This window comes from Humulus lupulus, chromosome 3 (assembly GCF_963169125.1).
Source record: "Humulus lupulus chromosome 3, drHumLupu1.1, whole genome shotgun sequence".
In the NCBI taxonomy this organism is placed as follows: domain Eukaryota; kingdom Viridiplantae; phylum Streptophyta; class Magnoliopsida; order Rosales; family Cannabaceae; genus Humulus; species Humulus lupulus.
The window spans coordinates 253892223-253906697 of record NC_084795.1 but is presented as its reverse complement, the minus strand read 5'-3'; the positions used below and the strand labels follow the sequence as shown (position 1 = coordinate 253906697).

The window sequence follows — 14475 nt, the reverse complement described above, 5'->3', positions numbered from 1 at the left end:
AAGCAACAAAACTAGAGATAAGAGAAAACTTCACTTCTTAATTAGCTAGCATATATGGAGTTAACAGTGTTCATAGAACAGCAAGTGGCCACAATACTCTAAATTTCAAACATATGGTTCCAATTCTATGCGAAGCAAAGAATTCAAGATGAAAAAATAAATATAAAAAGTAACAATGAATTTATAATAGCTAATACAATGCCACTAGAATATAACCATATGGAAAACAACTAAATTACTAGAATAATGCTATTGAAAATAACCATGAGGTGTAAACAAACTATTACGTGATGGATTGCAGCTTCTAAAATTCATAGAAATCTTACATATACTAAGGAAAAATTTAGCAATGAAATTAAGGGTTTAAGTTATTTCTCATACTAGTTCATCTTAAGGGTAATAGTAGTGTCATATATATATGTATATATATTATATATACAGAGAGAAAGAGAGAGATTTACTTACAGTGGGAAATGGAGGGTTTTGAGATGCGTTGTGGGATAGCTGTGAGGTGAGAAGGAGAAGGAGAAGCCATGTTCTCTTTCTGCCTTTCTGCTTTAATGATTTACAACACATCAGTCTGAAACTGTGAGGATCTGCAAAGCCCCTTGAACAATGGACCATTCCTCCTCATTTGAAATCAATTCAACTTTTCGTGCAGTGTTGCCATCTCTCTTGTCTGATCCCATCTCTTTCTTTGAACCAACACCATCATGGTCTACTCCACAGACCACTCTTAATGATCTTAGTGTCTCTTGTAAAGTAGAGATATATTGTAACATTATGTCATCAAGAGCAAAAATTATTTGATCTGCCTCAGAACCACCAGTAAAGTTGATACACCTTTCTACAGCTGCCTCAAGAAGTACAATGATATGGGGAATAGATTCCTCCATTCTGCGAACTGTTTCACTGAGTTCAATCCCCTGGGCACCCACACCACGAGTAACAGCTCCCCTGAGATCCACCCCAGCAATTTCAGAAGAAAGGATGGCCCGCTCCATCTGTCCATACCTTATATACATATTCAATCATTAATCAAAAAATGAACATAGCATTTACAGAATCTAGTATATAACGAAGAAAAAATAACAGCAAAAATTTTTCAAAAAAAAAAACCTAGATATTTTAGAAGAATGTGGAAGTGCAAAAAAGTTTATGATTGCTTACCTTTGTTTAAATGATTCAAAGGGAAAGTACACTGCCTTTAGTGTATCCATTAGAACTCGAAGATAAGAATCTGAAAAGGAATGCTGAATATTTCTAGCAATAGTCTATGTCACGTTGTGTAACTCAATCAATGCCTCCAAATGTTTCCTCTGAATCTTAATTCCCTTTGGCATGTCACCAGACATAATATCTAATAAACCTGAATAAAAAGAAACACATAGATAGGATAATTTATAAATTGCCAAAAGTAAAATTACATGACTTAAAGCTTGTCCAATTGAAAGATATCATATAATATTAAATGCCTACAAAATTTAAAAGCACCATAAAAACAAGTCCGTACAAACCTTTTCCCAAAGCTCTTGTTTCAGGAACAACTTCTCCAATTGAAAGGTTGATACGTGAAATAAAGCTTGCTCCAATAGTTGCCATTGTCTCAATCAGTAGCTTTGGTACAAGAGTTTTATAATCCTCAGGAAAAGCAACCATACACCTATAGATGACAGTCTAAGCTCAGTGCTTAAATTCAGTGATAGCTTCTTTGTATCAACAAGATGTTCCTCGGTGCTTAAAAAAAAATATAGTCAGAAGAATTTACGACTTCCACTCTTGCTCAAGATAAAGAATCAACTCATCATAGAAGCTTGGCAACCAACTTGCGAATGAAATTGTCGAAGAACTTGATTGAAACTCATGGCTTGACAGCCTTTCAGCTTCAGTCTTCTCATTTGCAAGCTTAATAGCTCGTTGTTTTGAATCGAAATCTTCCCAGAGCTGCTTTATGGGCTTTAGGTGAACTTTTGTGTAATGTAGCTCCAGTGATTTGAATCTTCCAATTCGAATGAGAATACCCTGCAAATTTTGAGCAATGTCTATCTGCAGGATGATAATAGATGTAAGTTATTCAAGTTGCGTATGGTATGTACTAAAAGGAATTAATAAGAGATAAATTGAACAGAAAGCAAGCCATAGGCAAAACAAGTGCTGTAAGATATTTGGTGACCTTCTGGCTGGATAATGCATCTGTTAAACGTGGCTGCACCATTGCATCTAGCCTATCTTCTAGGACCTCGAGTTGCTTTCTCACATTAGCAAATTCAGCAACCTAAAATGAGCAAAACGATAAATAAAATATCAAGTTAAAATCATCAAAATTTATAAATATCAAATGTAGAGTATAATGTTAAAACAATTTATAGAAAAATATTACCTCCCCAACAACAGACAAGCAATGCCTCATGTTAGCTAAGGTTTCTGCAGCCCTTGGAAGATCACCACTGGCAAAAACATCTTCCACAGTTGAACTTAATTGAGTTAACCCAGTAGCATCCTGTTGATCCATCAATGAGTAAATCAAATGCAACATCAACATTTTCCAATACTGCACTGATTATAACTTCTATGATCAAATACCCACCTGCAATGTCTCATAAGCAGCTTCCATTCTCTGCTTAACAGTATCAACTTTGGCCAGAGCAGCTATAGATTCAGCTGATGATCCTTCAGCCTGCACATTAAAACCAATTGTTTGAAGATAAGAGTATTGTTATACATATGTATCAAGTGAGAAGCTAAAATCTCAAACCATATAAACAAAGCTAAGCCGGCAACAGCTGTCTATCCATGTAAATTATATAAGCCAATTACATTAGTAAATGTACTGAAACGTGGGTATATCAATGTGAACCTGCTACTATAATTTATAGTAATGCTCTACAACATATTGCAAAGAAGAATATATATATATATATTTAGGCAACTATTTCAATTATGTGTGTGTATATCCATGCATATAACTCAACGTAATTCCATTGATCACATTAGCAATAATCTATTCATAATATCTACATTTATTTTTAAGCAGAAAAGGTAAAAACGAGACGTTTTAACCAAAAGGGTGCCCTGCCTTCTTGTAATTTATTCCAAAAATCTATGAACTCATTGCCAAGAGATTGAGCTCAAAAGGTAGCACAAACTACACAATCGTAGTTCTCAAATATCCAAAAAAAAACTAATATCTACATTCACCTCGTTAAAATTTCCATATTAGAGCAATCACACACCAAAACAGAAAAGGAGCAACTCAAAACACAAAGAAGAAAAATTACACATACGGAATTGAAATTAACAAACAGGTCGTGCAATGCAAATCAATAACACAACGATTCGACGAGAAATTGGAAACGAATTCCATAATAGCTGAAAACCCAGATCAAAAAAATCACAAAAACATGAAGAACCCAGACACACAAAACGCAAAAACAAAGCAAACCCAGATCACAAAAATCAAAGAAAGACTCACCTCAACTACTGCGTGGAAGACATCAGCCCTGAAAAAAATCCCACCGACCCTCCAAGAATGGCGACCTGATTAGCTTGAACAAGTAAAAATCCCATAAAAATTGAAGCTTGGAAAAACCCCCAGAATCCTTAAACTGAATAAATAAATAATCCCAAATTGAAAGCTCAAATGCTAGGTCTTATCAACTACAATACACAAATTCTTAAAACTTGAGACTCACAGCAAGAAGAAGGGATTCTTTAGCGGTTAGCCTCTCCATTTCTTGGGCGTAAGCAGCTGGAGCTCCTCCCTGTACAGCCTGCTGGACCATTGCTCTGCAAGTCAATCTCCGTGGTAGACCCACGAGTCGAGCCACGCCGTAGACCCACCGCCGCAAGCACCGTCACACCCACGAGCTAGCCACGCCGTAGACCCAAGAGTCGAGCCTCCCTGTCACACGACCGAAGCCGCAGGCCCCATCACCTTGTTACACACCTGCAACAAACAGAGAGAAAGATAGAAAGATTGAACGAGTGAGAGAGAGAGAGAGTTACTGAGTGTGAGAGAGAAACAGAGGAGGCGTGTAGAGTAATTAGGGATTATTGCTTTTGTGTTTCATTTGGCGCCTGTGTATTTCATTTACCGCCCATTTTCCGTGTCTTTTTCTAATACCATGCGACAATAACACTTATTAAAATATGCTATATTTTAATGTAATATATGGGCATAATTGTTGTAGTGAGTAATGTGTTTTGGCCGACCAGTAACTTCAATAATATGATATGGCCGACCAGTCATCTTAGAAATGGGTTTCATCCAACCAGCTATGTCAAATTAAAGGAGTAGTCGACTGGATGTGTCAGAATCTCAGGAGTTAACTACCCAATGACTTCTTTATAGAATCTCAGTAACAACTTCAACCCGAATCACTCGTAACTACCGCACGAATCTCTCAGATATCTCGAAGTAATAGCTATATTGTTGTAATTTGGATTTATTTATTATTTTATTAATTAAAGTTGGTTGATACAACCAAGGACCCCGTCAAAACAAGATATTTTTCATGTACAATCCATGAGCCTATAAATAAAGAGCTCATGGCATCATTTTGAGGATCTGATCTTTTGGAGACTTGGAGTCTTTCTAATTTTGAGATTTTGGAACTGTTACTTGGGGCGTTCTTGGGGCATTTTCTGAGAGAGCTTAGAGAGAGAAAGCTTGTATTCTCTAGAGAGAGAAACTCTATATTTTTCTACTTACACTCGAGAAACTCAGTTGGCTTAGGTCCATCTGATCTTAAGTGTAGACTTTAGATATCACAACTCCAAGTGGATTAGGCTATTACCAATAAATTGGGGCTGAACCACTACAAAATTATTGGTGTCGTATATTCAAGGCTTACTGTAGTTTTGACGTCTATTTGTCGTTGGCCAAAATCGTGGTCAACACCTACCAATACAGCATCTCATAAGGTACAACTCCAATGGTAGATTGATAACTGTTGTTGTAGGAAAACTCTACAAAGGTAGATACTTACTCCAAGATCCACCAAAGTCCAGCACACATGCTCGCAACATGTCTTTCAATATCTAGATCGTCCTCTGAGATTGCCCATCTATTTGAGGATGATAAGCAGTATTGAACTTCAACTGTGTTGCCATGGATTTCTGTAAACTCCCCCAGAACTTGGAAGTAAAAGTGGGGTCCCGATCTGACACGATCGACCTCGGTGCTCTATGGAGGCACACGATCTCTCTCACATAGAGATCTTCATATTGATCAACTGAATATGTAGTCCTCACTGGCAAGAAATGAGCTGACTTGGTATAGCGATCCATTATCACCCAAATGGAATCATGCTGACCAACAGTCCTAGGTAACCCCACCACGAAATCCATCATGATGTCCTCCCATTTCCACTCTGGGATATCCAGAGGCTGCAATAACCCTGCTGGTCTTTGATGCTCAGCCTTGACCTGTTGACATGTCAAGCACTTAGCCACATATTCCACTACATCCCTCTTCATCCCCGGCCACCAATACAATGACCTCACATCCTGATACATCTTTGTGGTGCATGGATGCAAAGAGTAAGGTATAGTATGAGATTCAACCAAAATCGCTCGCCTCAAAGCAGTGTCTAACGAAACACATATCCGACCCTTGTATCTCAACAAGCCCATCTCACACACTAAATAATCTCTGGAAGCTCCAGCCAAAACATCCTCTCTGATCTTGATCAACTGTGGATCACCCAACTGACCCTCCTTGATTCTCTCCAACAGTGTAGACTGTAGCGTAATATTGGCCAATTGGCCCACCAGCAACTCTATACCAGCTCTAGTCACATCATCTGCTAGTTCTCTGGCTATCAGCCTCGCACCATAAATCTGCCCCAGACCCTTCCAGCCTAAAGCATCATCTACCACGTTGGCTTTTCCTCGATGATACAAAATCTCACAATCATAATCTTTTACTAACTCCAGCCAACATCTTTGTCTCATATTCAGATCCTTCTGCGTGAAGAAGCATTTCAGGTTCTTGTGGTCTGTATAGATCTCACACCTCTCCCCATAAAGGTAATGCCTCCACACCTTTAAAGCAAAGACCATAGCCGCCAACTCCAAATAATGAGTGAGATATCTCTTTTCATACTCCTTCAGCTGACGTGAGGCATAAGCAATTACCCTTTCTGATTGCATCAGAACACAGCCCAAACCTTGATGTAAAGCATCGCAGTAAATCACAAATTTCTCCTGATTTGTTGGAAGACTCAGAATTGGAGCTGTAATCAGTCTCTGCTTCAATTCCTGGAAGTTGTTCTCACACATGTCTGACCACACAAATTTCTGATTCTTAGGTGTCAGCTCAGTCAATGAAGTAGCAATCTTAGAGACCCTTTCCACGAAACATCTATAATAACTTGCCAATCCATGGAAACTTCTAACCTCAGAAGCATTCTTTGGCCTTGGCCAATCTCTGACTGCCTCAATCTTTGCTGGATCTACCTTAATCCCCTCCTTACTGACAATATGCCCAAGAAAAGATACCTGAGATAACCAGAACTCACATTTCTTGAACTTTGCAAACAGTCTGTGTTCCCTCAGTCTCTGTAGAACCAATCTCAGATGCTATTCATGCTTTGAATTTAACTGAGAATAAACCAGGATATCCTCGATAAAGATGTTCACAAACTGATCCAGATAATCCTTGAACACTCTGTTCATCAGATCCATAAAAGCAGCTGGGGCATTAGTTAATCCAAAATACATGACTAAGAACTCATAATGCCCATACCTGGTGCAAAAAGAAATCTTCCGTATATCTCCCTCCTTGACCCTCAACTGATGATAACCAAAACGAAAGTCAATCTTTGAGAATACATTTTTACCTTGAAACTAATCAAACAGATCATCTATCCTTGGCAAAGGATACTTGTTCTTGATTGTTAACTTATTCAGTTCTCTGTATTCAATGCACATCCTCAAAGAACCATCCTTCTTTTTCACAAACAAAACTGGCGCTCCCCAAGGTGAAAAACTAGGTCTGATAAAACCCAAATCCAATAGCTCTTACAACTGTACCTTTAATTCTTTTAACTTAGCTGGGGCCATTCTGTAAGGTGCTCTAGACCTGGCTCCGTCCCTTGTGCCAATTCTATCACAAACTCAATTTCTCTATGTGGTGGTAACCCTGGCAAATCTTCTGGAAACACATCCAGGAATTCACAAACTAATCTGGTCTCACTGACATGACCTGAGTGGTAACAACCACGCTAGCTAAGAACCCAATGCAACCTCATTGCATTAGATCTCTACCCCTCAATACAGATATCATAGGTATGTGAGGTCCATGCACAGTACCAACAAACACAAAAGGATCCTCACCTTTAGGCTCAAAGGTGACCATCTTCCTTCTGCAATCAATGATTTCACCATACTTCACTAACCAGTCCATACCAAGAATCATATCAAAGTCAGTCATAACTAACTCTATCAAGTCCACTGACAACTTTTTGCCCTCCACTGTCACTGGCAAAGATCTGACCCACGTCCTGGATACTACCAACTCCCCAGTGGGTAATAAAGTTCCAAACCCCATAGCATAAAAATCACTGGGTCTACAAAGTCTATCAATAATACTACTAATAACAAAAGAATGTGTAGCACCAGAATCAATCAAAACATTATAAGGGGTTCCAACACTAAGAATCTGACCTGTAACTACTGAGGGAGAAGCCTCAGCTTCTGCTTGTGTCAATGCGAACACTTGAGTTAGGGCTGAGCTGTCCACTTTCCTGGGTTCTTCCTTTCTTACCTTAGGGCAATCTTTCTTAAAATGACCCACTGCTCCACACAAAAAGCAGGCATTTTCCTTAAACTCTCCTAAATGATGCCTCTTACATCTAGGGCATTGAGGACGAGTCTTCCAGGCTTCACTACCACCTTCACGACCCATTGAAATACCACGGGGCCGCCTATTAGGACCTGGAATTGGGAAGGTGTCAGGAACCTTTCTCTTCTTGTCACTGGGGCCTCCACCCCTACTTGAACCCACAAAAGGAGAACCTGTTCTCCTAAACTCCTTCCTGACTGCGTTATCTCGCCAGATCTTAATCTTTATACTCTCAGCTGTGAGTGCCTTCTCAACCACCTATGCATAGGTAGTAACCCCAGCCATAATGGTTATGCGAACATCATAGGCTGATCTAGGCTGTAGCCCCTGGAGAAATATCTCCCTCCTAGACCCATCAGTGGGCACCAGCTCCATGGAAAACTTTGCCAATCGATCAAACTTCAGGGCATACTCAGTTACTGACAAACTCCCTTGAAGTAACCTGATGAACTCCTCAGCCTTTGCTGCCCTGATGGCATCATTATAATAGTTCTCGTTGAACAGAGTCTGAAACTCTTCCCAACTCAGAGCATTGATGTTTCTAGTCTGGGATATAACCTCCCACCAAATTCGAGCGTCCTCTCGAAACATATACGTGGCACAAGCCACCCTCATGAAGTCCAGGATGGTGGTAATCATGCTCATCGACTGCTCAGCTTTAGCAGGATCTGCACTGCCTTCAAAAACTGGAGGTTGCTGCTTTCTGAACCTTTCATAGAGAGGCTCCCATTTGTTACCAACCTCAGGGAGCTGCTGGCACCGATACAGGAGGTGCCTCAGATACACTGGCTACTGCAGGAACCTACTGTTGTCTCAGAAGGCGGAGTTTTTCTCTCTGCCTCAATACTATAGCCTACAGATCATTAAATAATTGCTGCCAGTTCTCAGGAGCTGGTTGTGGAATCTAACCATGGTCATTCTCCTAACCCTGATTAGTGTTTTGGCCTTGATCACCCTGGCTAGCTGAGGAATCTGTCTATCTTGGAATCATTCTTATCACTTAAACCTTGCTAAAATCATCAATGGAGCCAGTTAAGCAGTAATAACAAAACCTCTTGCCACCTCACGGTCCAAGATCAACATATAATCACCAAATTCCACAGTTATACAAGTATACAAATGGATACATGATTATCGCATTTAGCACTTAACATGTATTAGATAATAGTTCACAATGAACAATAATAATGAGTATGTTCTAGCAATATCAGTACTATTTAGCACACTGTTGCTGATGATACAGTATTAAGGCATAGCCTTATCCAGGTATCCCATGTAAACAGGTAAAGCATTTATACTATATTTAAGCAGTTAAATATATAACTACATAAATAGTTACCAAACCATGAGTCGAGCTTGTCTTCAGTGGTGAGTGTACATGCCCAGCTAGTTTACAGGAACCCTAAACCTTGGTAGCTCTGATACCAAGTCGTAACGCCCTGGTTACTCCAAGACCATTACGGTGAACTTTGAACCGTGCTTAACTCGCTAATCGAGTTATTTGGTTATAAACGTGCTTCTAGGAGTTATTAATAGGTTGAGGTGGAAAAACAATCAAAAGGAGATGATATATTTTATTTAAAACATAAAACTGGTCATGGGCCCATCAAAACATTTACAAGTTATTTAAAATCGAAAATGGTCATTACTGTTTAAATTTACAACTCGCTGACCTAAGCGGAAAAATTAGGGTTAAACCCTAGTCCCTCTGAGAAACTCCTTGGCCGTGGTGGTCAAGCGGCCGCATATGTACACATCACCACCTAAGCTCTCCACTCAAGGCTGGGTGAGCTTTTCTTTCCCTTTACCTGCATCACATAGCACCCATGAGCCAAAGCCCAGCAAGAAAACTCAATAATGCATATAAATATTATCAAATGACTATCATTATAATCATACAGAGCTTATAGCCCTAAACAGATGAGAGAATATCACTTTGTGGTTATGTTAACCATGAAGGAGCTTATAGCTCTAATCAGATGAGTGATTTAACACTTGAGGTTCTGGTAAACCATAATGAATGACTGGCGAGCAACTCACTACGGGGCTCGGCACCCATAGCCATGTGACTAAACAGTCACTCGGGCTCTCTGGCCCTGGCTCTAATCAAATGAGTGACTGATGGGTAGTCACTTTGGTCTCGGCACCCACAACCATGTGACTAAATAGTCACTGGGGCTCTCTGGCCCTGACTCTAAGTGACTAGCCTTTGGCTAGACAAGCGCTTTTAGTTTTCATCGAACTTGTGGTCGGTCCGACATTAATGCTCATTTGAGTCATTTAATGCAAATGTCAATTAGATCTAATCATTATCGGCTTGTGTTAAACACGCTAAGACCGTTCTTGACTTATGAGTCAATACCATGTGACCAGTGCTCAATACTACTGTCGATCCTGACTAATGAGTCACAGCTTCACAGTTAATACCGACACCCTTGCCAATTCTGACTAATGAGTCAGTGCCATACAAAAATGAGCAAGATTTGCTAAGCATTCGATATGCAATCAACGTCCACATTTAAAAATCAACATGCCTCAAGAATAACCATGCGTGTCACGTATAGGGTGCAATTTTCTTACCGCTGGTTCGAGCGAGAATTAGTAAAAGAACGACCATTGAGAACGATCTGTCTATTAGTTCCTTAGCGGTCACCTAGTCATAACCAAATATGGAATTCCATCAATAAATTGAATAACAAAGGTTCTCGAACCAAGACCTAGCCTTCAGGACATCGAATCCTACTAAACCGGGTAGTAGGAACGATCCCGAGGCCTAAGGTTTGAGTTCCCATTTTCAAAACACTTATTTGGCCACAAAAACCCTCAAGCGCTGCGGCCCCATCACTCTGAGTCGCGGCCCCCAGCCAAGACAGAGCTGGCTGAAGCAAGCGCCGCGGCCCTACTTCCCTAGTGCCGCAACCCCCAGGCCCCTCAACTCCACCACCCATCTGCACCATGCTCAGGCCACAGCGCCCAAGAATAGGGTCGCGACCCCACCTAGAAATTCAGCCATAACCCCGATTTTCCACCTTTTAATCCTTCCAAAAACCTACTTAAACATCTCCAAATCCAAAAATCAAAGTTCCCAAACATCCCAATGATCTAAAATCATCAAATCATGAGGCTCAAACAAATCAAAGATTCATCAACACACAAAATCCAAATCAAAGCTTAGAAACTCTGAAACTCAAAACTTAAAGCTTGGATTACCTTAGGTTAAGTTTTTTCTCGCTAAATCCTTTAGTCAAGAAGCTTCTAATCTTTCCTAGGATTGCTATGTCTCGATCCTTGCTTGATTCTGACTCCTAAAGCCCAAGTTTCCATCGAAATTACAACGAACGGTAAAAAGAAATAACGGGTGAAAGAGTCGAAGTGTTTGAACGTAGTTTTCTTTCTGACAGGCTACTTCAAGCTTAGGTAATCTCAAATAAATCCAAATGTTCGGGGTCCCAAAAACGCCCTAGGGGACAAAATAGTCAAAACTCCCAGAATTTCCTCCAGATCTCACTAACTCCCAATATATCCTCAAATAATCATTATCATTATCCAATATCCGAATAATTGACCTCGTTATGACAAAACTGCTAACTTGCATCCTAAGATCGTCTCATGCCGAATAGCTCGAACATATCCACATAATAATGGGATCTCATCCATAAATCACAAACATGCACAAAAATATATAAATATGCCTTCAACAGGCCAAATTACCAAAATTCCCTTATAATAAAATGTGGACCCACATGCATGCATTTAACATCATATTATAATATAATTCTCATAAACATGCACATAATCATTTAATGGCATAATAAGTCAATTATGGCCCTCTCGGCCTACTAATCCAACCATTAAACCGCATTAGGGATTTCAGGGCATTACATCTATCACTTCTAAGAGTCTTTATTTTCCTTTCCAATTGATTTTCTACTTCAACTTTATAGATTTTAAATGTATTAAATGCCTCATACTACACATAATTATACCTAGAGAAATCATCTATAAAATTCATGAAGTATTTATTTCCTCCTCTAGTCAACATGCCATTAAACTCACATAAATCACTATGTATTAAATCTAGCAAGTTTGAACTTCTATCTACACTCGGAAAATGTTTCTTTACAATTTAGATTTAACACATAATTCACATTTACCATGCTTCTTCACATCACAATTAATTAATCCACATTTAACAACTCTTTTAATTGTGCTATAACCTATATTAGCAAGTCTATTATGCCACAAAGTAATAGAATTAGAATTAATTACATTACAAGATTTAGATGCCATATAATTATTGTCACCATCAAGAGCACAAAATTTAATCATTCCATCACATGTATAACCCTTTACCACAAAAGTACCCAACTTAGTCAAAGTGAGTTTAACGAATTCAAACTTCGTTTTGATATTAGATTTACTCAATAGATTTCCACTCATAATATTTCTAGTCATATCAGGAACATAGAAAACATTGATTTGGATCACTTTCTTTCCATTTGTGAAGAACACATCAATGCAGCCCTTTCCAAGTACCTTGAATCTCTTTTCATTTCCCATTTGGACTTCAAGTCCCACCTTTGCACTTTCAAAGGTTTTGAAAAGAGTTTTATCATAGGTTGCATAAATTGTGGCACAAGTATCATACCACCATCCTTGCACCTTTCCTTGGGTTACATTAACTTCACTCAAGGTTGCAATGATCTCACCATCAATTGCATTGACATGTTCACCTTCTATTAAGGTTGAATTAGTCTCATCACTACATGCATGAACCGTGTCCATTCTCTGTAGGGTTATCATACATTCCTCATCAAATGCATTAAATTCAATTAAGGTCACAAAGATCTCATCATCAATTGTATTGACCTCAATCTCATTATGGTTAATTTATAATTTCCATATTTCCCATGATGATAAATAACTTTACAAACAAAACAAGTACAGCAATAACCCTTGAATTTTTTATTAACATTCACCATTGTACTCTTAATATAAACAATAATCTCAAGCTTACAAAAATATGGCAGCAAACACATTTAATTCAAATTCTTGAAATCTACACATTTAGAAATAAGGAACTTGATGATTCCAATCTCCTTAAGCATGTAATCCCATTGAGTTGTCTCATCCTTTGTTGATGAAGACTTTGAATCCATATCCACATTCATGTAGAGCATTTCCAAATATAACTTTCTTTGATCTTTCATGGTTATGTATCCAACACAAACCAAATCTTGAAACAAGGATTTGAAGGTTGTAGAAGTTGAACCAATTTCCCTCATTGTTGATTATGAAAAACACAAAATGAAAGTAATTTGAAATAAAGATTTTGATTGTTGGGAATATATGGCTTTACTCTTTCCAAATCAACAATGATTTATGATAATAATGCAATATTCCAAACCCTAGATGTTGATCAAGATTCAAATTCTAAGTATGATGGCAATTCTCAAAGAAACATGTTCATGATATGAATGTTAATCTTGAATATAATTAACTAAATGATTAAATGATGATAAGATTAATTTATATACATTTAATCATCAATACTAACAATGAATAACATAATAGAATCACAAAATACAATGTTAGGGTTAGAGAGATAAAACAATATGAATCTTCAACTTGGGGAACTTCTAAAGCTTATACACAATATGAATATTGTTGTCCAAAATCTCTATTCCAAGCCTTCTGTAGTGTCTCGAAATTTTACTTAGTTAGATAGTAGTAGTAGTAGCTTGTAGTATGTAAGTTTTTGTGGATTTTGGTTCAAGCCGGGACTTAGTTGGAAACTCATAGCAACAGTTATGGATTTTATAAGTTTAACCTATAGTTTAGAAATATTAATTATAACATAAGGTTTGATTAATATTGCTGGTCCTGGAAATATTGCCTATTATAACCTAAGGTTTAGATAGAATTATTAAGAGCATGACACTTGTCACAAGCATGTTTATTTAAGGATTTTAGAAGAATATTTTAATAAAAGAAAGATCTAGAAGCTCTAGAACCTTCCAGCAGCTGTTAGGATCACATTTTTACTCAGTCAAAGTTGTTTAATCAATTCAAAATATGCTAAAAAAGTTCAAATACGTGTTTGATATACCGATGTATGCCAATATATTGCAGCTATAGGGGCCGATATATCGCCTACCGGAGATATGGAAAACACATTGACTTCGCACGATCGAAAGTACTAAGGCTCGGCGTATAGGTCCAAGCAATATATCTCCCAGGGTAGGCGATATATCGCCTCTGTGAGACATTTTTTGAAACTTGAGGATTTAAATTTAAAAACAGCCTTAACCACTTGGACTTGCTCTTGAACGATTTTGACCGAGTTCTGGGCATCTGTTGAATGAAAATTCAAATCTTTTCATTTTATATTCATTTATTTATTCATTTTAAAAGGGGTTAGTTTTACTCCTTTAACTCTATAAATAGGACCTAGTACTCAGCCATTTCACTCATCATTCAAGCATTGTTTAGAGCCTCCAAGCTGCTAAGGTTACTATAGAGAGAAACACTTGGGTTTTGAGTTAAAAGCTTTTCCAATCTAAGCTTTTATAAACACTTGGGAAGTAAGATAGAGTGTTATTTCGGTATCGAGGTGTAGATCAAAGTCA

At 38.3% G+C, this 14475-nt stretch overlaps 2 pseudogenes; both read right to left on the bottom strand.

Annotated features, from left to right (window-relative positions):
- The window catches only part of LOC133825571 (exocyst complex component EXO70A1-like), a 106557-nt pseudogene that overhangs the window by 32261 nt on the left and 59821 nt on the right, over positions 1-14475 (bottom strand).
- LOC133823654 (conserved oligomeric Golgi complex subunit 7-like) lies at positions 484-3539 on the bottom strand (annotated as a pseudogene).